Source organism: Podarcis melisellensis (assembly GCF_964234715.1).
Source record: "Podarcis melisellensis genome assembly, chromosome: 3".
Lineage (NCBI taxonomy): Eukaryota > Metazoa > Chordata > Lepidosauria > Squamata > Lacertidae > Podarcis > Podarcis melisellensis.
Window position 1 is genome coordinate 2,353,007 of NC_138530.1, and position 22,770 is coordinate 2,375,776.

General features: G+C 53.1%; 2 long non-coding RNA genes across 3 annotated transcripts in view; one reads left to right on the plus strand and one right to left on the minus strand.

Annotated features, from left to right (window-relative positions):
* The window catches only part of LOC309365984, a 119,384-nt gene that overhangs the window by 87,870 nt on the left and 8,744 nt on the right, over positions 1 to 22,770 (minus strand). The window lies entirely within an intron of this gene.
* The window catches only part of LOC309366034, a 71,800-nt gene that overhangs the window by 1,648 nt on the left and 47,382 nt on the right, over positions 1 to 22,770 (plus strand). Inside the window, exon 3 of one of the 2 annotated variants that reach the window (XR_014166425.1) lies at positions 86 to 402. The exons of the other annotated variant lie outside the window; for it this stretch is intronic. This is a non-coding gene — a long non-coding RNA (uncharacterized lncRNA). Of the gene's footprint in view, positions 1 to 85; positions 403 to 22,770 lie in introns of those variants that run through there. 2 annotated transcript variants of the gene reach the window in all.

Genomic DNA, 22,770 nt, shown 5'->3' on the forward strand with positions numbered 1-22,770 from the left:
GCTCTTCTGCCTCCCAGTTGGAGTCACTAGTTTGGGTTTTCAGAGCCGCCACCAACACCCGTTTTAATAGTGTTTTCTCTCACAGGATACTAACTCTGCCGATCTCCAGTGCAAGACCTCTGGTAAAAGGAAGACCACCCTGCTCTCCTCTGATGTGCAGCTGCCTCGACTGCACCCCCATCTCTGCTGGGGAAGAAACCGCTTTGCTTGATGCTGCTGAAGGTGATGCTGGGAAGGAGTCAAGAGGGAGCCGTCCTGTCTGCCTGTTTACTCATGAGTAAGCCCCACTGTGGCCAGTGGGGCCTGACTCCTTAGAAAGTGGGCTCGGGATTGGAGCTTGGATTTGGTTTGCCTGCAAAAATGCTTTAGCTTTTTCTTTTTAATAAATGCAATCATTGGAAACCTTTGTGTTGGTTCATAGTGTGGAAACGTGTGCTGGGTAGAGGGGATATTTTTGGTCAGGTTCTCAGAACCTCTCTCTCTCTCTCTCTCTCTCTCTCTCTCTCTCTCTGCCAGTCAGTGGTGCCATCCAGGCTTTATGGTTCTTTTCCAAACATGGCTTTGCACAAGGGCATTTCTCACATTGTAGGCCCCCACCTCTCCCTGGGGTCTCCCCTGGTCCTCCTCCTGCCCCTTCCTTTGTGTCTCCCCTCCAACTGTCCCCCTTCCTTGGGCACCTGCACTGAGAAGGATGTTTCAGAAACAGGAATTGAGCACATCTGAAAAAGCTAGGACACACACAAACACAGAGAACATTTAAAAACTTCCCTATATAGGACTGCCTTCCGATGGCTCAGGGGTCATAGAATCATAGAGTTGGAATAGACCACAAGAGCCATCGAGTCCAACCCCCTGCCAAGCAGGAAACACCATCAGAGCACTCCTGACATATGGTTGTCAAGCCTCTGCTTAAAGACCTCCAAAGAAGGAGACTCCACCACACTCCTTGGCAGCAAATTCCACTGTCGAACAGCTCTTACTGTCAGGAAGTTCTTCCTAATGTTTAGGTGGAATCTTCTTTCTTGTAGTTTGGATCCATTGCTCCGTGTCCGCTTCTCTGGAGCAGCAGAAAACAACCTTTCTCCCTCCTCTATGTGACATGCTTTTATATATTTGAACATGGCTATCATATCACCCCTTAACCTCCTCTTCTCCAGGCTAAACATGCCCAGCTCCCTTAGCTGTTCCTCATAGGGCATCATTTCCAGGCCTTTGACCATTTTGGTTGCCCTCCTCTGGACACGTTCCAGTTTGTCAGTGTCCTTCTTGAACTGTGGGTCACATAACTCCACACCCTCCAACATTTCTCTGATGGAAACGGGGAGGCCCTTAGGAAAAGTGGGACATTTGAGATCAAGCCAGATCAACTGGGAGAGCTTCTGTAAGTCCAGGACTGTTCCTGGAAGATGGGGACACTTGGAGGGTTGGAGGGGCATGGAGAAAGAAGATGGGGGCCATGAAGGAGAAGGGGGGAAGTTAGAGCCTTGTGGACAGGACCAGCCCAAGACATTTGAGCCCCTCAGGCAAACCACAAAATGGTGCTTTCAAGCCCCCACCCAGCCCCTACCCAGGGAAGAAGGGGTGAGTTGAAATCTACATTAGGATCAAGAAGGAAGATATCAGCAAGCCGCCAAGATGCATTTCTTGGTGGCTGAATCTGATGCCCCTGTGGATCCTGCCACCCAAGGTGGGCACTGACCCTTGCCTCATGAGTGGGCGGCCCAGTATGTTGATGTTGGGAAGCAGAGCTGGGGGGAAGTAAAGCAATGGGTGGGGGACACAGCAAGGTTTCCCCCAGGCTTCTAGGCAAGACATGCATACCCTCCAACATTTCTCCAGTGAAAAGAGGGATGTTCTGTTCCTTCATCATCATCATGAGGTTTTTATTTATAACCCACCCTTTGGACTGAGTTGCTCCAGCCACTCTGGGCGGCATCCAACATATAGAAAAACATAATAAAACAGCAAACTTTTTTTAAAAAAAACTCCCCATACAGGACTTCCTTCAAAAGCCTTCTAAAAGGTGTAATATTTCTTAACTCCTTGGCTCGGAGGTCGCATAAGTGCATCCCCTCCAAAATTTCTCCAATGAACATGCAAAAAGCAAAGTTTTACCCTGATGGTGGGGACCTCTCCCCACCATCACAAACGAATCCTTGTGTGTGCTAATTGCCACCTTTCTCCAGCTCCTAATCAGTGATGATGAACAGGGTTGTAGGTGGGATCAGCATAACACCAAGAGATCAATCCCAGTATCCTCTACAAGGCAATCCTTTTACGGTGGAGTATAAATATCTGTTTAGGGCATTGCCCAAAAGCAAGTGGGTGACACCTGACCCACAGACACCTGTCTGACAAGGGTGTGATAGTGATGTCCACCCCCTCTCACACCTACCCACATTCATCTGGGTAGAAGCCTCTGCAGGGCTTCTTCCACGTGGAGTTTTGACCTCAATGTCTTGCTCCTCGGCTCCTCCTGATGTGTCCTTTGAGCCATCCAACCTCTGCCTTTCACCTTGCACATCCAAGTCATGAAAAGAGGAGGCACAGCATGCGTAGCCCAGAATAGAATAAGAGATCTGAAAGTACAACCCAAAAGTGCTCTTGAGTGGAGCCCTGGACCTCTGCCCCCAACCCAACCCTGATGGCCTCTCTCCTCTTGCTTGCAAGCGAGTTGTGGCATCCAGCTCCACATCAGAAACCTGAAGGGTGTTGACCCCTGGGGTTTGGCAGAAAGGTTATTCATATTGTGGACTGGAGCGTGTCCTGAGTTCCTTCTCATTCATGGGGTCCTGTACCTATGGAGGGTTAGAATCTCAGAGAGAAGGTTGCTGAACTGGTCAGACAGGGCTTTTTTTTTTGTAAGGCAACGACTCTGGCTGGTTAGTTGAGTGTCCTCATGAGCATCTCAAAAAATAAAATAAAAAATGAGCCAGGTTTCAAGAGCAGCAAATCAGTGAGGGGGTCTTCCAGATTAACGGGTGGGCCTTTCCTCCACCCCCAACCCCCAGAAGCCTAGTGTTGCCCCTCTCACCGAGGAGGCACATGAAGGAGGGCCTCAGATGATGAACTCAGGATCCAGGTTGGTACATATGGGGTGAGGTGGCGTTGGAGGTAGAGAGGTCCTGAGCCAGTTTGAGAGTTTTGCAGGTGTTAATGCACTGAAGTCTTGCATTTTCTGCTCAGGCTCTCTCTATATGTATAAATAACACCAGATATCCTAAAGGCAGCAAAGCCCCTGCTGACCTTCAATCCAAGGACACCAAACTCCAGGCAAGCACAGAAACCCCTGGGTTTTCTCCCAACTCAGAGATTTGGGTGCAGTGTAACAATATTTTCAATGAATTCTCAATTGTGTTATTTGCCCATTTTCCCCAGCTCCATCCCTGAATCTGTTGGCATGGAAAGGGATGTCTTTGGCCTTGCTGCTCCCCACTCCCACCCACTGTCCCCCAATATCACCTTCTGATCTGGGCTCATTCCCAAGTTCACTCTTCTGCATCTGGCAGTTGCTTCACCCAACTTTGCTGCCTGTGGGCATCCGATGGAGGAACATTTGTCCGTTTACTTGAAGTGAGACCAGGTAGAGCCTTTTGACGTGGGAGCGAGCAAAATCATTATAAAATTGCAAATGGGAATGCAATGGGCAGCTGTCAGGGATGCTATCGCTTTGATGCCTGCATTGCAGGGGGTTGAACTTGATAATCCTTGGCGTCCCTTCTATGAACCTTTGACTCTATGGTCTTTGAGTGGTTCTTGGCACATGTCCCTCAGGGCTTCCGACATCCATCTTGCAAAAGACGGTTGGCAAACACACATGGAAACACACATGGGAGTAACCTCAAACCCCTCACATCTGATTCTGAGGCCTAAAGACGCCAACAGTGGAGGGAAGACATAGCTGCTGGCTCCAGGTATGGCCTTCTTCTCAGATGCTTCTTCTCTGAGCTCCATACTTCTCTACTTTATTCATTTTAAATCTGCCTCTGAGCACCACTTGCTGTGACTCCCAAAGAGGTGGGATCTTGCCCCTCTGTCCTCCTGGAGAGTTTCCCAAATGGGGCTTCTGGTTGGACACTGTGAGAAGAGGATTCTGGACTAGATGTGCCCCCTTTGGCCAGATCCACATGTCCGACTCTTCTTATTACCTCATTTATATGGTCCATGGAAGCTCTTGCTTCCAAATCTGCAATAATGCGCTTCAGCAAACTCAGATTTACGGTGCGAAAGACAATGGGCCAGTTTCGTGGGCAATGGGGCTCCTCTCTCCCAGTCTGCCAGTGGCCGCCTAGGGAAACCAGTGACTCTGATGCAGCCTTTCCTACCACCTTGGCTCAGACCCTGTCCTGAAGGTGCAGGGAGGCAGCAGAAGGGACTGACTCTCTGCTCCAGCCCTGCATTCTTCCTGCACCAGATTTCCCCATCCTGGTGCCCTCCGGGTGTCCAAGCCAGCAGGGTCATGGTGGAATAAGTTGTGGAAAGTGTAGAAGTTTAGTCCTGAGAGACAGAACCTTCACAGTCTTCTTTTACCTCCTCCAGATTTCACCAGAGGCCAAGGTCAATGGTGTAGTGGTTTGCTATGTCTACGTCTCGGGGGCAGATGCCGACAGTGGTGCGGGCAAAACCAAGTGCAACTTTGTAGCTGTACAGGACGCCACGTTTGTTGCCATTACGGTGAGTTATATCAGCTCTTAGCTGTGCCCAAAAATTACTCAATGTTGTCTCATGACCCCAATTGCATAATTGAATTGTTTTCCCCCTTACCCGATCTCGCTCTGTTAACCGTTCCAGGCACTGTGAGGGGGACAATATTCATGTGTGTACAGGAGGTTGAAGACCCTTTCCTCTCCCCTTGCTGCCCCCATGAAAGGTCTCCAACCCTCTCAGTCACTACTACCCTTAGCCTGGGAAGGAATGCCTCCATTGGCTGAAAGAACAGCTCTTCTTGCTGTCACGGACCCTCCTCAAATAGCAAAAGCAACCTGTGTGAAACATCCCTGTGAAGGTGGTTATTGAATCACAGAATTGTAGAGTTGAAAAGGAAAGAGTTTAATGCACCCCAACGTGCACACAAAATGATCTTCTCAAATGTGTCTTCTCCTGGGGTTTGGGCTGGATGTTAATCAGTATACGGATGATACCCAGCTCTACCTCTCTTTCAAATCGGAACCAATGAAGGCGGTGAAGGTCCTGTGTGAGTGCCTGGAGGCGGTTGGAGGATGGATGGCGCCTAACAGATTGAGGTTGGATCCTGACAAGATAGAAGTACTGTTTTGGGGGACAGGTGGTGGGTGGGTGTGGAGGACTCCCTGGTCCTGAATGGGGTAACTCTGCCCCTGAAGGACCAGGTGCGCAGCCTGGTCATTCTGGACTCAGAGCTGTCCATGGAGGCGCAGGTCAATTCTGTGTCCAGGGCAGCTGTTTATCAGCTCCATCTGGTATGCAGGCTGAGACCCTACCTGCCCGTGGACTGTCTCGCCAGAGTGGTGCATGCTCTGGTTATCTCCCGCTTGGACTACTGTCATGCGCTCTATGTGACCCGGAAGGTGACCCAGAAACTACAACTAATCCAAAATGCGGCAGCTAGACTGGTGACTGGGATTGGCTCCCAGTACGTTTCTGAGCACAATTCAAAGTGTTAAAGCCCTAAACGGCCTCGGTCCAGTATACCTGAAGGAGCGTCTCCACCTACATCATTCTGCCCAGACACTGAGGTCCAGCGCTGAGGGCCTTCTGGTGGTTCCCTTGCTGCGAGAAGCCAAGTTACAGGGAACCAGGCAGAGGGCCTTCTCGTGAGTGGCGCCCGCACTGTGGAACGCCCTCCCACCGGATGTCAAAGAGAACAAAAACTACCTTTTAGACATTTAGAAGACATCTAAAGGCAGCCCTGTTTAGGGAAGCTTTTAATGTTTAATAGATTATTGTATTTTAGTGTTTTGTTGGAAGCCCCCAGAGTGGCTGGGGAAGCCCAGTCAGATGGGCGGGGTATAAATAATAAATTATTATTATTATTATTATTATTATTATTATTATTATTATTATTATTATTATTGGTTCACAGAAGAGACACCAAGAATCATCAAGTCCAACCCCTGCAATGCATGCATCACAGCTATAGCATCCCTGACAGCTGCCCATCCAACCTCTGCTCAAAATCTCCCTGCAAAGGAGAATCCAGCACCTTATGAAGGGCTCTGTTCCACTGTTGAACAACTCAGAAAGTGAGTTTTGCTCTCTGCTCACCGTCGCACAGCATCTTTTGAGTTCTCTTGGGGGGGGCGCTCTGCAGGCGGGACCAGGGCCTGGGGGCAGAGGGTGAACAAAACCCTTCCCGCTAGCCCAACTCTAGACTCCATCGCTGCTGGGCAGGCATGCGGCACCGAGGGTTCACAGGGCCATGCTGTGCTCCCTCCTCACCTTCCCACACCAAGGGGGAGCCTGCCTGGCCATGGCAGCTCCTGGCAGGTGCACCCCCCCCAACACTGGCTGGGCAGCCATTTAGCATGGGGCCAGGGTGCCTGCAGCAAGGCCAGGCTGGGCTCCAATGGGCAGAGATGCCCAGCAGTAGGAAGGCAGGGATCCTAGCATGGGGGCATCTGGCTCATGCCCCCTCAAAATCATGTGCCCGGGGCTACAGACCACCTGGCCCTCCCCACGATGAGCAGGAGAAAACAAGCTTGCCCCTTCCTCCTTGTGAAAGCCCTTCAGATATTGGAAGATGCTTCTCATATCTTTGCTCAGTCTCCCTCAATCGTGTGGCTATTAATATTATTATGTGCTCTCGACCTTTGTCTCTTCATTGCATTCCCATTTGCAATTTCAGAATGATGGTGCTTCCTTCCACGTCAAAAGGCTCTTCCTCTCTTTTTCTTTTTTGCCTCTTCTTTTTCTCTCCAGTCTCCCCACCCCCCACCCCTCTTCTTTTCATCTGGATCAGGGTATCTTTCTGGATTAAAAGCAGATATAAAGTGTCATGGGAGTGTTTGCGCACTTACCTGATGGATGAAGAAGGGGAGCCCACCTCAGTTTTCCTGAGGAAAAGAAAGATAAGGGAGGAGATACAGGTCCTTGGGGGAGAAGGCTGTTCATGGCTACCAGCCAGAATGGCTACTTTCTCCCTCCCCTGCAGGAGACAGGAGGCCTCTGAACATCATTGGCCCAGAATCGCAAGTGGGGAGAGCGGTGTTCACTCAGATCCTCCTTGCAGGCTACCAATGGCCATGAATAACATGGGATTCCCAGTGAAATATACTCAGAGTCGCAAAGTGATTTCATGCTCTTTATTCAGCTCATAGTGGTGAGGAGGAATGAATGAATGTCCCCTCAGAGTATCTGCTTTATATACATTATTTACACAATGGGCTGCACATGATTGGCTAATTCCGGAATTCTACTGTAAGCCAATCAGGTTGTGGATTCACTTCTATCTGGAGCATGATTGGGTGGTTCCTGCTAACCAATCATACTGCTGCATTGTTCTAGGACCAATCAGACTGCTGCCTTTTGGAGCCTATTGTTCTAGGACCAATCAGACTGCTGCCTTTTGGAGCCTATTGTTCTAGGACCAATCAGACTGCTGCAGTTTGGATCCTATTCGACTCAGTACATAACACCCCTCCCCTCTAAGTTCCAGTCCTGCCCGGGAGGTCGCATTCATAGTCCTCAAGGTACGCCGGCGGCCTACGTGTGCGTTGCGGCCTGTGGTGTTTCCTGGTCTGGGGTTCGGGTTCTGGCTCGTGTTCCACAGATGCTGGCTGTGATGGGGCTGTTTGGTCTGGCGCAACCGGCTCGCTCAGTCGTGGTTCTGGTTCCGGTGTCCTTTCGGCCTCACGGGTCCTCTCTGTATTTACTGATTCTGCCTCTCCTGCTTGCCCCTGCTGCTCTATGGGCCTCACTGCCCCACTGTTCCCTTGGGACTCCTCTGACCTGTCCTCCTCCTCCTGGTTTTCTCCCGGGAATCGTCGCCGTATCTGGTCGCAGTGGCGGCGCCAGCATTGCCCCCCATCTGTTAGCACCTCGTACGACACGGGGCCAGTGACCCTGGTGACTGTGGCAGGTACCCATGCAGGGCCTGCCCCAAAATTCTTTGCGTACACTGGGTCCTGGGCCGTGAAGGTCCGGGGGTTCCTGCCTTCCCCCACCACTACCTCATCCTGAGCTCTATCGGGGTGAAGGCGGTCCAATCTGATTGCAAGGCGCCGACCCATTAGTAGTTCAGCGGGGCTCCGGCCAGTCGTTGAGCTGGGGGTGCTGTGCTGTGCTAGAAGGAATGTGGCAAGGCGGTACTCCCAATCCCCTTGCGTCATGCGGCGAAGGGTGTCCTTGGTGGTCCACACCATGCGTTCTGCTTGGCCATTGGTGGCCGGGTGGAATGGCGCCGAACGGATGTGGCGGATGGCGTTCTGCGCTGTGAAGTTTTGAAATTCTCCTGACGTAAATGCAGTCCCGTTGTCTGAGACGAGAGTGTCAGGGAGCCCGTGGGTTGCAAACAGCCGGCGTAGTACCCGGATGGCTGCGGCCGTAGAAGTGGACGGTACCAGTGCGACTTCCAGCCATTTGGTGTAGGAGTCCACCACTATGAAGAATGTTTTCCCCTGAAAGGGGCCAGCGAAGTCCACATGCAGGCGTGACCATGGTGCTCGGGTGGACTCCCATGACTGGACTGGGGCCCTTGGGGGATCTGGGCGGGATTCTTGGCAGGCCTGGCAGTGTTTGACCCAGGCCTCTATCTCTCCGTCGATCCCCGGCCACCACACGTAACTCCTGGCAAGGGCCTTCATTCTTACTACCCCTGGGTGTGTCTCGTGTAGGGCTGTGAGGACCCTTTTGCGGAGGGGCTGGGGAACAACGACCCTGCTTCCCCATAACAGGCACCCCTTGTGGGCTGACAGTTCATGTTTGCGGGTTGTGTAGCTGGCGAATTCTGGCCCGGGGCTGCTGCTGGGCCATCCCCTCCACACCCAGTCCAGGACCCGGGAGATGACCCTATCTTTCTTCGAATGGTGTGCAACTTCTTGTGCCTGAATGGGGCGGTCGGGAAGCAGCTCCAGGCTCATAACCTCTTGTGCAGGTGCTGGGTCGGGGCCTGTTTCCGGTAGTGGTAGCCTGCTGAGGGCGTCTGCATGGCCCATCGCCTTTCCAGGGCGGTGAATCAGTGCATACTGGTAGCTGGCAAGGAAAATTGACCACCTGAGGACGCGAGGAGACAGCACTTGGGGGGTCTGCTTTTCGGGGGCAAACAAGCCAAGCAACGGCTTGTGGTCAGTCACCACGGTGAAGGGCCGCCCGTACAAGAAATCATGGAATTTTTTTACTCCCTTCACGATTGCCAGACCCTCCTTGTCGATTTGCGAGTAGTTCCGCTCGGTTTCGTTGAGTGTCTGGGAAAAGTATGCTACCGGTACCTCTCTTCCATCCGGGAGTTGGTGTCCCAGGACAGCACCAATGCCATAGGGTGAGGCGTCGCATGCTAGCACAACTGGCAGCCTCTCGTCGAAGTGTGCCAAGACCGAGTTTGAGACAAGCAAGTTGTGCTGGTCCCAGGGGGGATGAGGTATTATTACCGTAGGCCAAGATCAACAGGGAGCCGGGCAGGTCAGCAGGAACGGAGGTAGGGCAGAAGCAGGAGTCCAGGTGGGGAAGCAGGAACACTGGTAAGGCAGAAGCAGGAATCCAGGCGGGGAAGCAGGAACACTGGTAAGGCAGAAGCAGGAATCCAGGCGGGGAAGCAGGAACACTGGTAAGGCAGAAGCAGGAATCCAGGCGGGGAATAGGCACACTGGGAGTGCCAAACAAGGACTGGGTAAAGCAGATACTTCACAACGACGTTGCTCCCGCAACCTGAGACCGGGCTGCCTGACCTTTATCTTCTTCTAAGGCCGGGGGCGGTCCCGGCCCCCAGAAGCCCCGCCTCTCTTGGCCTTAAGGCGAGCACTCCTCCTGGGAGACACCAGTTCCCTTCGCCTCTCTGCCCTAAGCCTCTGCAGATCAGGAGAGGCCGAAGGGTTACTGGGTCCTGGAGGAGGCTCACCTGTAGCCACTGAGTCTTCCAGCACCTCTGGGGCCTGAATGATTTCACCTGGTGCCTGCTCTTGAGTTTCCTCAGCAACTAGGCCTTGCCCAGGTTCAGCCGGCCCTGGAGGCGGGGACTCCTGTGCCGGCTGGGGTTCCTCCGGATCGCTCTCAGACTCGGAATCCCAGGCCATCACACCATCCCCCCTCCCAGGCCCCCCCCTCACTTGAGGGCCCGGACCCGGCTTGCTGGGGTACGCTGCATGAAACTCCCGGATGCAGGCAGGTGCGTGGACGTTGACCGCTGGTTCCCAGGAGCGGTCCTCTGGCCCATACCCCTTCCAGTCAATGAGATACTGCAGCCTTCCCCTGCGGTATCGGGAGTCCAGAATGCGTTCCACCTCGTACTCTGGCTCTCCCTGCACCAAACCTGGCTGCGGTCGGGGACGGTCTGGGTGGAACTCGTCGGGTGGGGCCACCGGACTCAGAAGGGACCTGTGGAATACCGGGTGAACCTTCAGGGTTGCTGGCAACTGGAGACGGAATGCCACAGGCGAGACCTGGTCCACAATAGGGAACGGGCCGGTGAACCGGGCGTCCAGCTTCCGCGAAGGTCGAGAAGGGTGGAGGTGGCGAGTGGAAAGCCATACCAAGTCACCGACGTGAAGTTCCGGCCCCACCTGGCGGTGGCGGTCGGCCTGGACCTTGTACGCCTCCTTGGCCTGGCGCAGCTGCTCCATCAACAGCTGTTGCTGGGACTGGAGCTCCTGAAGCCACTCTGTCACCGCAGGGACCGCAGATGCCGGCAGCACATCCGGAAACAACCGTGGGTGAAGGCCATAACTGGCTTGGAACGGGGTCTGCTGGGTGGACGCATTCACCGCGTTGTTATAAGCGAACTCCGCCAATGCTAGGTGGTCGACCCAGTCGTCCTGCTGGTAGCTGCAGTAACACCGGAGGTACTGTTCCAGTACCGCGTTCGCCCGTTCTGTCTGGCCATCAGTCTGTGGGTGGTAAGCAGATGAGAGACAGACCTCTGTTCCGAGGGCCTGGTGCAAAGCACGCCAAAACCGGGACGTGAACTGAACGCCGCGGTCGGATACTACACGCTCAGGTAGGCCATGCAGGCGGAAGACATGCTGAAGGTACAGCTGCGCGGTTTCCTTAGCTGAGGGTATGGATGGGCAGGGGGCACAGTGCACCATCTTCGTGAAGTGGTCAGAGAAAACTAGAAGGCAGGTGCAGCCACGAGACGGGGGTAACTCCACTACAAAGTCTAGAGAAACTGTGTGCCAAGGACGTGGTGGAACCGGCAACGGCTGAAGAAGGCCGGGGGGTCGCCCGGTAGGCCCCTTGGCCCGCCTGCAGACGTCACAACCAGCGACGTAGCGAGCCACGTCAGCCTTCAAGCGGGGCCACCAAAACTCACGGCTTACCAGATGGGTGGTCCGATACCGCCCAAAGTGCCCCGCCGCTGGAGCGTCATGGGTCATCCGGAGAACCTCAGCCCGCAGCGGCCCTGGTGGGATGTACAGGCGCCCGTGGTGCAGCAGGAGACCCTGATGCGAAACCAGCCCTGGATACTGAGGGCATGATCCTTCGGCCAGTTCCCGGAGTCGTTCCTGGGCCCAAGCGTCGACCCGTTGCTGCTCCCGCACCCGAGCCTGCAGTGGCTCAACCTCCTGGGTGGCCAGGAATGCAGCTGGTGGTAGGATCGTGGTGGGTGCTGCTTGCTGAACCGTGTCTGCGTTGTCTTCAGGTTTCCGGGACAGGGCATCCGCCTTCTGGTTTTGGGAGCTAGGGATGTAGCGGATCCGGAACTGGAACCGGGAAAAGAACAACGCCCACCGGATCTGCCTTTGGTTCAGCTTGCGGGTGGTCTGGAGGTATTCCAGGTTCCGGTGGTCGGTTCTCACCTCCACCGGGTGTCTTGCTCCTTCAAGATGGTGGCGCCAAACCTCAAAGGCCACCTTGATGGCCAGCAGTTCCCGCTCCCACACGGTATAGTTACGCTCCGCTGGAAGGAGCTGGCGGGAATAGAAGGCGCAGGGTAAGAGTGGCGCTTCCGGTTCGTGCTGCTGAGACAAGACGGCACCGAGAGCCGTACTGGAGGCGTCAGTCTCTACCACAAAGGGTCGAGAAGGATCCGGATGCTGCAAGATTGGCGCTCTCTGGAAACAGGCCTTCAACCCTTGAAATGCCTCCTCCGCCTCCTTGTCCCAGGAAAACGGCGTCTTGGGGCGCAGAAGCCGGGTCAACGGGGTGGTGCGGTGAGCATAATCCGCAATGAAGGTCCGATAATAGTTGGCGAACCCCAGGAAACGCTGTAGGTCCTTGCGGTTCCGAGGTGCCGCCCATTCTCGAACCGCTGCCACCTTCCCAGGATCCATCTGCACCCCACCTGGTGAGAGTCGATGACCCAGGAAGTCCACTGACTGCTGATGGAACTCGCACTTGCTGAGCTTTGCATACAGACGATGCTCGCGCAAGCGCTGCAGCACGGTCCGGACATGGCCCTCGTGGCACGCCGGGTCACGAGAGTAAACCAGAATGTCATCCAAGTACACCACCACGTACTTGTCTAGCAAGTCCTGAAATACGTGGTTGATGTACCGTTGAAACACAGCAGGCGCGTTGCACAAACCAAAGGGCATAACCAGGTATTCAAACTGTCCGTACCGGGTCCCGAATGCTGTCTTCCACTCATCCCCGGCGCGGATCCGAATCAAATTGTAGGCTCCCCGGAGGTCTAGCTTGGTGAACACCTGCGCCCCTTGCACCCGCTCCAGTAACTCCGAAATAAGGGGCAAGGGGTACCGGTCCGGGATGGTAATCTTGTTCAGGGCCCGGTAATCATGGCAAAGGCGGAGCTCCCCACATTTCTTCTTAACAAAGAGCACTGGCGCAGCAGTGGGCGAGGTAGAAGGTCTAATGAACCCTCGCTCCAGGTTCTTGCGCAAGAAGTCCTGCAAAGCCTCGCGCTCTGGCTCTGTTAACGAGTATAAGCGACTCACCGGTAGAGGCGCTCCGGGCTGGAGGTCTATGCCGCAGTCAAAGGACCGATGCGGCGGCAGCTGGTCTGCCCCCCGTTCCTCGAACACGTCGTGATAGTCCCGGTACTCAGCGGGCAGCGTTGCAGCAGCCTCCTCAGTGGGCGCAGCTGCTAGCATCTCAGTCTCAGCAGACGAACTGGGGTCTGGGAAGTGTACAGTCCGTTTGACCCAATCAATCTGCACATTGTGATCCTCTAGCCAGTCCATCCCAAGCACCAGGGGGAACCGGGGCATGGAGGCAATATCCAGAGTTCGCATCTCACGGTGCTGCTGGAGGCACAGGACCAGGGGCTGGGTCTCTCGAGTGACGGCGCCCGAACGCAGTGGCCGTCCGTCGATTGCCTCCACCTGTACCGGTTCTGGCTTGTTCCGAAGTGGCACCCGATGCTGGGCAGCAAAAGCAGCGTCCATATAAGAGCGGGTTGCCCCTGAATCCACCAGGGCATGGGTAAGAATCCATGGCCCTCCTGGAGGGTATAGATGTACCGGAACCATAAGGTGTTGTAATTCGATTGGTGCGGTCCCATTCTGTGCTGTTTGGGACCCCAGGGAGCCAGGGCCATCAGCTACTGGGGTTGGCGGTTTCTCAGGACAGGATCGTGCATAGTGTCCGCTTCTGCCACAATAGAGACATAGATTCCCCTCCCGACGCCGCGACTTCTCTGCGGGGGAGAGGCGTGGCCGCACTGCCCCAAGCTGCATGCGTTCCTCCAATGACTCAGCTGGGCCTGTGGGGCTGCTGGTGGACCCCGGGGCCGAGAACTGGAGGTGCCGGCGGCCCCGAGCCTGACGCCGATCCTCTAGCCGATCGTCTATCTGTAGACTCCGCTGAATAAGAGCGTCTAGCGTGGTGGGGCGTTCCATTGTGGCCAGCTGGTCCAGTATCTCATCTGAAAGCCCCTCGAGATACTGGTCCCGAAGAGCAGAGTCGTTCCAGGTCAAGTCCTGTGCCAGCAGCCGGAATTCTGTGGTGTATACGGCCACCTTGGACTTGCCCTGTCTCAACCGCCGAATCGCCCGGTTGGCTTGACTCCCCTTCAAAGGGTTGCCGAACGCGGCCTCCAACAGATTACAAAACCCCCCGTAGTCTGCCAACAAGGGGGAGTCTTGCCTGAGCAGCGGCAACGCCCACTTGGCCGCCTGGTCCTTTAACAAACTAATCAAAAAATGCACCTTGGTGCGGTCGTCGGGGAAGTTCCGGGCGCGCCCCTGAATATACAGCTTGGCCTGGGCAAGGAACATGGGAAAGCTGGCCGGAGCCCCATCAAACTTCTCAGGCAAGGCCACTGGGTACTTGCCAGAAGCCGGGGCGTCGGCCCCAGGAGCCGGTAGGGCGTCCAAATGCTGCTGTAGTGCCGCAACCACGTTACTGAGCTGCTGCACGGTGTGCGTCAAGGCCTGGTTCTCCTGGGCTATTGCCAACAATGTAGCCGCTTGGTCAGCCATGGCCTCTGAATCTTCCCGAACGCACCCCAACAAAGAGGGAGTGCGGGTGTGGCGGGAGCAAACTGTGCTGGTCCCAGGGGGGATGAGGTATTATTACCGTAGGCCAAGATCAACAGGGAGCCGGGCAGGTCAGCAGGAACGGAGGTAGGGCAGAAGCAGGAGTCCAGGTGGGGAAGCAGGAACACTGGTAAGGCAGAAGCAGGAATCCAGGCGGGGAAGCAGGAACACTGGTAAGGCAGAAGCAGGAATCCAGGCGGGGAAGCAGGAACACTGGTAAGGCAGAAGCAGGAATCCAGGCGGGGAATAGGCACACTGGGAGTGCCAAACAAGGACTGGGTAAAGCAGATACTTCACAACGACGTTGCTCCCGCAACCTGAGACCGGGCTGCCTGACCTTTATCTTCTTCTAAGGCCGGGGGCGGTCCCGGCCCCCAGAAGCCCCGCCTCTCTTGGCCTTAAGGCGAGCACTCCTCCTGGGAGACACCAGTTCCCTTCGCCTCTCTGCCCTAAGCCTCTGCAGATCAGGAGAGGCCGAAGGGTTACTGGGTCCTGGAGGAGGCTCACCTGTAGCCACTGAGTCTTCCAGCACCTCTGGGGCATGAATGATTTCACCTGGTGCCTGCTCTTGAGTTTCCTCAGCAACTAGGCCTTGCCCAGGTTCAGCCGGCCCTGGAGGCGGGGACTCCTGTGCCGGCTGGGGTTCCTCCGGATCGCTCTCAGACTCGGAATCCCAGGCCATCACACAAGTCCTTGACTGCCTGGAATGCGGCCTCCTGGCGCTGGCCCCACACCCAAGGAGCCCGCTTGTCCAGGAGTCTGTGTAGGGGCTCCGCTACCGCCGCCTTGTGGGGAAGGAATGGTAAAAGTTCAATAGTCCCAAGAAGGCCTGAAGTTCAGTCTTGTTCTTGGGCGCTGGAGCATCACAAATGGCCCGTACCTTGTCCCCAGTTGGGTGGACCCCTTCTGCATCCACCATAAATCCCAGAAAGTCCACCTGAGGCACTCCTAGTAGACATTTTTCCCGCTTCACCTTGAGACCCGCCGTCTGGAAACGGTGCAGAACGGTGCGGAGGCGGTCCTCAAACTCCTCGGGTGTGGGCCCAGCAATCAACACATCATCGAAGAAGGGGGTGACACCAGGAATCCCTTTAAGGAGAGAGTCCATTAGATCCTGGAATATGCCTGGTGCCACGCTGACCCCAAATTACAGCCGCTTTACCCTGAACGCTCCTCTGTGCGTCACAATCGTCTGTGCCTCTGCTGTAGCCTCATCTACTGGCAGCTGTTGATATGCTTGGGCCAAGTCCAGCTTGCCAAAAATTTTCGACCCAGCCAGGGTGGCAAGGACATGGCTGACCACTGGCACTGGGTATGCATGGGCCGTGAGGGCCTTGTTTATGGTACATTTGTAGTCTGCGCAGATGCGGACCGAACCATTAGGCTTGACGGGTGTGACGATTGGGGTTTCCCAGGGGGCATTAGGCACCGGCTCCAGCACTCCTTGCTCCACGAGTCGGTCCAATTCCTCATCTATACGGGGTTTCAGGGCGAACGGGACCCGGCGGGCCTTGAGCCTGACCGGTCGTACTGCAGGGTCAAGCTGTAGAGCAATGGGGGGGCCCGTATACTGTCCCAATTTCCCATCGAAAACCCCCGGAAATTCCTTGCATATGGCGTCCACATCCACTTGTAAGCTCATGTGGTTCACCCCGGTGATGGCTAGCCCCAGTGGTCCAAACCATGCCAATCCCAGTAAGCTAATGTAGGGGCCCTTGACCACAAGCAAGTCCAGTTGCCGCGTCCGCCCTTGGTATTGCACCCTGAAGGTCCCCACCCCCATTGTGGGGACCTTACGTTTCTGGAAGTCCCGGAGGGTGAATGGGGCCGGTCTGAGTTTGGGACCCCCAGTAGGGCACAGTTTCCTTAAGGTCCTTGCCGAGATTATGGATAGAGTTGAACCCGTGTCAAGCTCCATGCGGCATGGGGCCCCCTCTATCCGTACCTCTACATAAATTTTCTCTACGTTGGGGTGGGGCAACTGGTATACCTGGAAGTCCGTGGGCTCCGTTGAGTTGCCTTGGTGCGTTGGGCCCTGGGACCTGGGGCTCCTGGATTGGTCATCTGATGCCTGGTGTCGGGTGGGCCGAGCCCGACACACCCGGGCGATGTGTCCCAATTTTCAGCACTGCCTGCACTCTGCGTTGCGGAAACGGCAGGTCCTCCTTTCGTGACTTTCTCCACAGCTTGCACAGTTCCCTCCTTCTCGTCGAGGCAGCTGTGGTATGTGGGCTGCTTGAGTGCGCTGCTGTACTCGGTGCACCTCCTCCCTGTCGGATCCTGAGTTGTTGGTGAGGTCTTCGTGGTGGACCCTCGGTTGGGACGGCTGGCTCGGCCGTGCCTCTTGCGTCGACCTCTCGGCAGCTTCCGTTGCCAGGGCCTCCTCCAGAGCGACCTGGAAAGTTAGGTTCTTCTTAGCGTAGAGGCGTCGTTGCAGCTTCTCATCCTTCAGGCCACCGACGAGGCGGTCACGAAGCATGTTCTCCAGCTCTGAGAAGTTGCAGACCCGGGCAGCTTGGCGGAGAGAGGTCACAAACCCAGTTATGGTTTCCCCAGGGGCTTGCCGCTTTGCGTAGAAGGCATTTCGACGAGCCACCACTGAGGGCTGTGGCGAAAAGTGCCCCTTCAGCTGTTCCATTATGGTTTTGTATGGAACAGTGGCGACGTCTTCAGGTGCAAGGAGAGCCCGGGCGATTTCAAACGTCTCCTCTCCGCAGACGCTGAAGAATATTGCCCTCTTCTTGGTGTCTTCTTCATCGGTGATCCCTTTGGCTTCTAGGAGGAAGGTGAAACGGGAGGCGTACGCTTCCCAGTCTCCAGATGCTGGGTTGAACGGCGAGAAGCTGCTGTCGGTTGCCATTCTGAGTTCCTTGGGTCCCGGAGCTGAAGCCTGGATACACGGTGCGAGGTAGCGGTGTGGCAGGTGGCGGTGCTGCGGTGCTGTGTATGGCAGTCAGCTCAGCGGGATCCCACCTTCGCCGCCAGTGAAATATACTCAGAGTCGCAAAGTGATTTCATGCTCTTTATTCAGCTCATAGTGGTGAGGAGGAATGAATGAATGTCCCCTCAGAGTATCTGCTTTATATACATTATTTACACAATGGGCTGCACATGATTGGCTAATTCTGGAATTCTACTGTAAGCCAATCAGGTTGTGGATTCACTTCTATCTGGAGCATGATTGGGTGGTTCCTGCTAACCAATCATACTGCTGCATTGTTCTAGGACCAATCAGACTGCTGCCTTTTGGAGCCTATTGTTCTAGGACCAATCAGACTGCTGCCTTTTGGAGCCTATTGTTCTAGGACCAATCAGACTGCTGCAGTTTGGATCCTATTCGACTCAGTACATAACACCCAGCAACTGACATTAAGAAGCATTGTGTCTACTCATTGCAGAGGCAGAGCATCTCCCTCATGGCCAGCAGCCCCTGGTCTGGATTTCAAGCCATCTGAGTCGGTGGTCATCCCTGCCTCATGGGCGAGGGAGTTCCATAGTTTCACTACAAGCTGCATGAAGAAGCCCTTGGTTTTATCCCTCCCGAATCTCCGGACACTCAGCTTCCCGTCATGTCTCCATTGCACTCCTATATGAACCCACTTTAACTCCCATTGGGAAACCCCTGCATCTCTTCCACCTTTTCCCCACACACAACCTGCCCCACTGATCCAGCTGCTTGTTAGCCTAGGCATTATGGAGGGCAGTGTGTCAGCAGCCGACAAATTACTCCATGCGTTCTCCACGATTCCACATCACCTTGCTTGCAAACACAAACTCATCAGCATTTTGGGGTGATTTTTTTCCCTAATACACAGGCATTTTTATGTAATCGTACCTAATATACCCTTTTTTTTTTGCAAGGCAGTCCCCTCCCCCATTCTTGCATGCTATTTTCACCCATATGGATACATATTACACCACCTTATGCGTTTTGGTGCACATTACTTGATTGAACTGCCTTGCGGAATTCATGGAAGGAGAACACTTGGAAGGACAGCTCTGCTCCAAATCATGCATAGTTGCGGAAAGTACATGCAGCTGAGGTACAAAACGTTTTTTGGGGAAATAGTCCAGCACCGATGGAGGTGCTCTCATGCAGTCCATGCCCAAGAGCCAGTGTGGTGTAGTGGTTAAGAGCGGTAGTCTCGTTATCTGGTGAACTGGGTACGCTTCCCCGCTCCTCCACATGCAGCTGCTGGGTGACCTTGGGCCAGTCACACTTCTCTGAAGTCTCTCAGCCCCACTCACCTCACAGAGTGTTTGTTGTGGGGGAGGAAGGGAAAGGAGAATGTTAGCCGCTTTGAGACTCCTTAAAGGGAGTGAAAGGCGGGATATCAAATCCAAACTCTTCTTCTTCTTCTTCCAGGTAATCTCCCAACACCACACCTGCTTGGGGGCCCAGCTAGAAGGGCCTTTGGCCTCACCCAGCTGCAGGGCTCTTCTCAGGATCAGTCCTGCAGATCCATATCTTGTGCAAACATTTCTGCTTGGGCTTGCTCACCACCCTCTCCAACTCAACAGGTTGTCCCCAACTTCACAAACTGAGTTCTGCATCCTCTCCTCTCCCTGGGCACCACCCAAAGCTGGAGTCCCACATTGCCCAATATCTTGGAATAGATTTTGAGGATGCAATGGGGTGGGGTCTGCAGGGGAGAAGAGCTGGGATTCCCATCCACAACTGGACATCTGTGGCCTTGGATACAACCCCATCGGTCCAGCACCAAACTGTTCTGTTGCCCTTCCATGCTCTCCAGATCCATCTTTCCAAGGGAAAAACAGCCTTGACCTTCTCTTTTCCTGGACACTCTTTGTGCACTGCCCTGCTGTCTATTCGTGAGTGTGTGTGTTTGTGTGTTGTGCTGCTTTTATGGTATTTGTGTTGCTTTCTGGATGCTTTCTTTCAATAGTTCTAGATGACACTGGTTTAAAATTCTGTGCATTTTTGTGAATATATGGGGGGAATTACAAAAGGTGGGCACCCAAAGTGAGGACAAGGCTTTTCTATGTAATTTTGGAGAAAGGGCAGAAGTATCAGTGCCAGTCGTGAGCTGTTGGTGTGGGTTGTTCCTGCAACATTTAGCAGGCAGTTGCTGGTCTTTTGCAATCTCCACAGAGATGGGCCCCAGGAGATGTCTTCAGCATCCTTTCCCAAGTTCAAACCCAGCAAGCAAGGTGAGGAACCTGTGTTCACAGGGCTAAGTCCCATTTTCCCCCCTGGTCTTGCTTCAAGTTAACGGACAAGCGTTGCTCCATCGGATGCCCACAGGCAGCAAAGTTGGGTGAAGCAACTGCCAGATGCAGCCAAGTGAACTTGGGAATGAGCCCAGATCAGAAGGTAATATTGGGGGACAGTGGGTGGGAGTGGGGAGCAGCAATGCCACAGAGATCCCTTTCCATGCAAACAGATTCAGAGATGGACCTGGAGAAAAGGGGCAAAAAAGACATGTGAGATTTTCTTGAAAATATTGTTACACTGCACCCAAATTGCTGAGAATGGAGAAAACCCAGGGGTTTCAGTGTTGCCCAGAGTTGGATTTATTTGAAGGTGAGCGGAGACTTTGGAGTCTTTAGGAGATATGGGTTTGTTTTGAACACATAGAGAGAGCCTGAGCATAAAATGGATGGGGTCACAGCATTAACACCCCCCCAATCATCCCTCTCAGTTCCTCACAGCTTTGGGTCACCTACACAGGAAACAGGAATCTGTGCCTCCAGCTTCCAGGCTGCTTCCAACTCAGCTCTCTCACACTCCTCATGGGCTCAGGACCACAGAATCTCAAGGACAGCCTCTCCCCATATGAACTGACCTGGACCCTGAGATCATCATCAGAAGCCCTTCTTCATGTGCCCCCTTTTCAAGAGATCTGGAGGGCAGCAGTGTGAGAAGAGGTCTTTTCTGTGGTGGCTCCCTGTTTGTGGAATATTCTTCCCCGGGAGTCTCATTCTGCTCCTTTAGCTGTCAGGCAAATTCCTCTTCTCCCAGGCCTTGTCCTAATGAAAAAAAAATCTATGGTCTTTTACATGTGTGGGGTGTTATTGTTTGGTTTGTTAATATGATGTGTATTTTGCAGTTTTTGAATTCTTAACTGAGCTGTGGTCCTAAGATGAAGAAGATGAAGAACAGCTTGGACTTGATACCCCACCTTTCACTCCCCTTAATGAGCCTCAAAGCAGCTAACAATCTCCTTTCCCTTCCTGCCCCACAACAAACACTCTGGGAGGTGAGTGAGGCTGAAAGACTTCACAGAAGTGTGACTAGCCCAAGGTCACCCAGCAGGTGCATGTGGAGGAGCGGGGAAGCGAACCCGGTTCACCAGATTACGAGTCCACCCCTCTTAACCACTACACCATGCTGGCTCTCAACAGCATGCTGGCTGAAGGATTATCTAGAAATCTAATTGACATGATAACAACAACAACAACCCACCCCACCCCCACTGTTCTCCTGCTTATCAGCCAGGGGATGAGAATGGTGGAATGGCTCATGTATTCGTGTGTAGAATCCCTCTTAGTTGCAGGTCTTCCCACCTGCCTTATTCTTTTGAGGTGCTGATGAGGACACTCCAGCGGCCAGCGAAGGTCCTAGTCTAGATTTTATTTTTATTTTTTTAATGCATAATTTTTATTTATTTACGTAATACAAAAACAAAATATAAAGATTCAATTCTCATTTTCACAGATTTTTAAATGTGACTTCCTTCAACCTTTCCACAAATCATCCATGCAAATCTTCCAAAATTTCGCATTTCTTAATTTGTAATGCCATTAATCATTCTAGTTCTTCCGTTTCTCTTTAGGCAATACTCTTTACTTTTTACAGAGCTCCTTTGAAGCCCACTAGTGTTATCTGTCCATCGCTTAAATTTTCCAGATAGTTCGTAAAACTTTCCCAATCCTTAATAAACCTCTGGTCTTTTAGATATCTGATTTTCCCTGTCATCTTATCCATCTCCACATATTCTAATAGTTTTGCTCTCCATTCCTCAATTGTCGGTAGACCCTCTGATTTCCAATTTTGAGCCAACAGGACTCTTGCCGCCGTTGCGGCGTACTGGAACAGCTTGTGATCTTTCCTTTTTATCTCCCTTCCTACCAATCCCAACAAAAAAGCCTCGGGTTTTTTAGCAAAGGTATATCTTAAAATTCTCTTCATTTCGTTGTATACACTCTCCCAAAACCCTTTAACCTTTTGGCATTCCCACCACATATGGTAGAAGGTCCCCTCCCTTTCCTTGCACTTCCAGCACTTATTGCGAGATCCATACATTTTGGCTAATTTTACAGGGGTCAAATACCAATGGTAAAACATTTTCATTAAATTCTCCTTCAGTGTCACACAAGCCGTAAACTTAAGATGTTGTTTCCAGAGTTTTTCCCATTCTTCAAAATAAATATTCCGACCGAGATCTCTAGCCCAATGTGTCATTACCGACTTGACTTCCTCGTCTATTAGGTTCCAGTCCAATAACTGGTTATACATTTTAGACAAAATTTTAAAATTGTTATTCAGTATCTCAGTCTGGAATCTAGAGTCTTTGTCGGCATATCCTTTGTCTCTGATGTCTTTCCTAAACATATCATTTGTCTGGAAGTAATGCAGCCAGTCATAGACTTGATCCTTAACCTGTTCGTACGGCTTCATTTTCCACTTTCCTTCGTCTTTCATTAACAGTTGTTCATAGGTAGCCCAGTTAGCCCTCATATTAGTCTTTTTAACGCTCATGACTTCTAATGGCGACAGCCAGTGGGGTGTTTTGGGTTCTAGCATATCTCTGTACCTCTCCCATACCTCAATCAATGGGCCCCTAAAAATATGATTTCCGAAATCTTTATGCCCTTTCCTCCGTCTATGCCATAAGTAGGCGTGCCACCCAAATCGATTGTTATGTCCCTCTAGGTCTAACACTTCCCTCTCTTCCAGTTTTATCCATGTCTTTACCCAGCATAGGCATGACGCCTCGTAGTACAATTTCAGGTCTGGCAGGGCGAAACCTCCCCTTTCCTTCACATCTGTCAACAGTTTAAATTTTATTCTTGGTTTCTTGCCCTGCCAGACAAATTTTGAGATCTCCCTATGCCAGTTTTTAAATATCTTTGTACCTTTAATGACAGGGATATTCTGGAACAGAAACAGTACTCTTGGGAGCACGGACATTTTGATTGTGGCTATTCTGCCCCAGAAGGACAATTTTAGCCTGCCCCA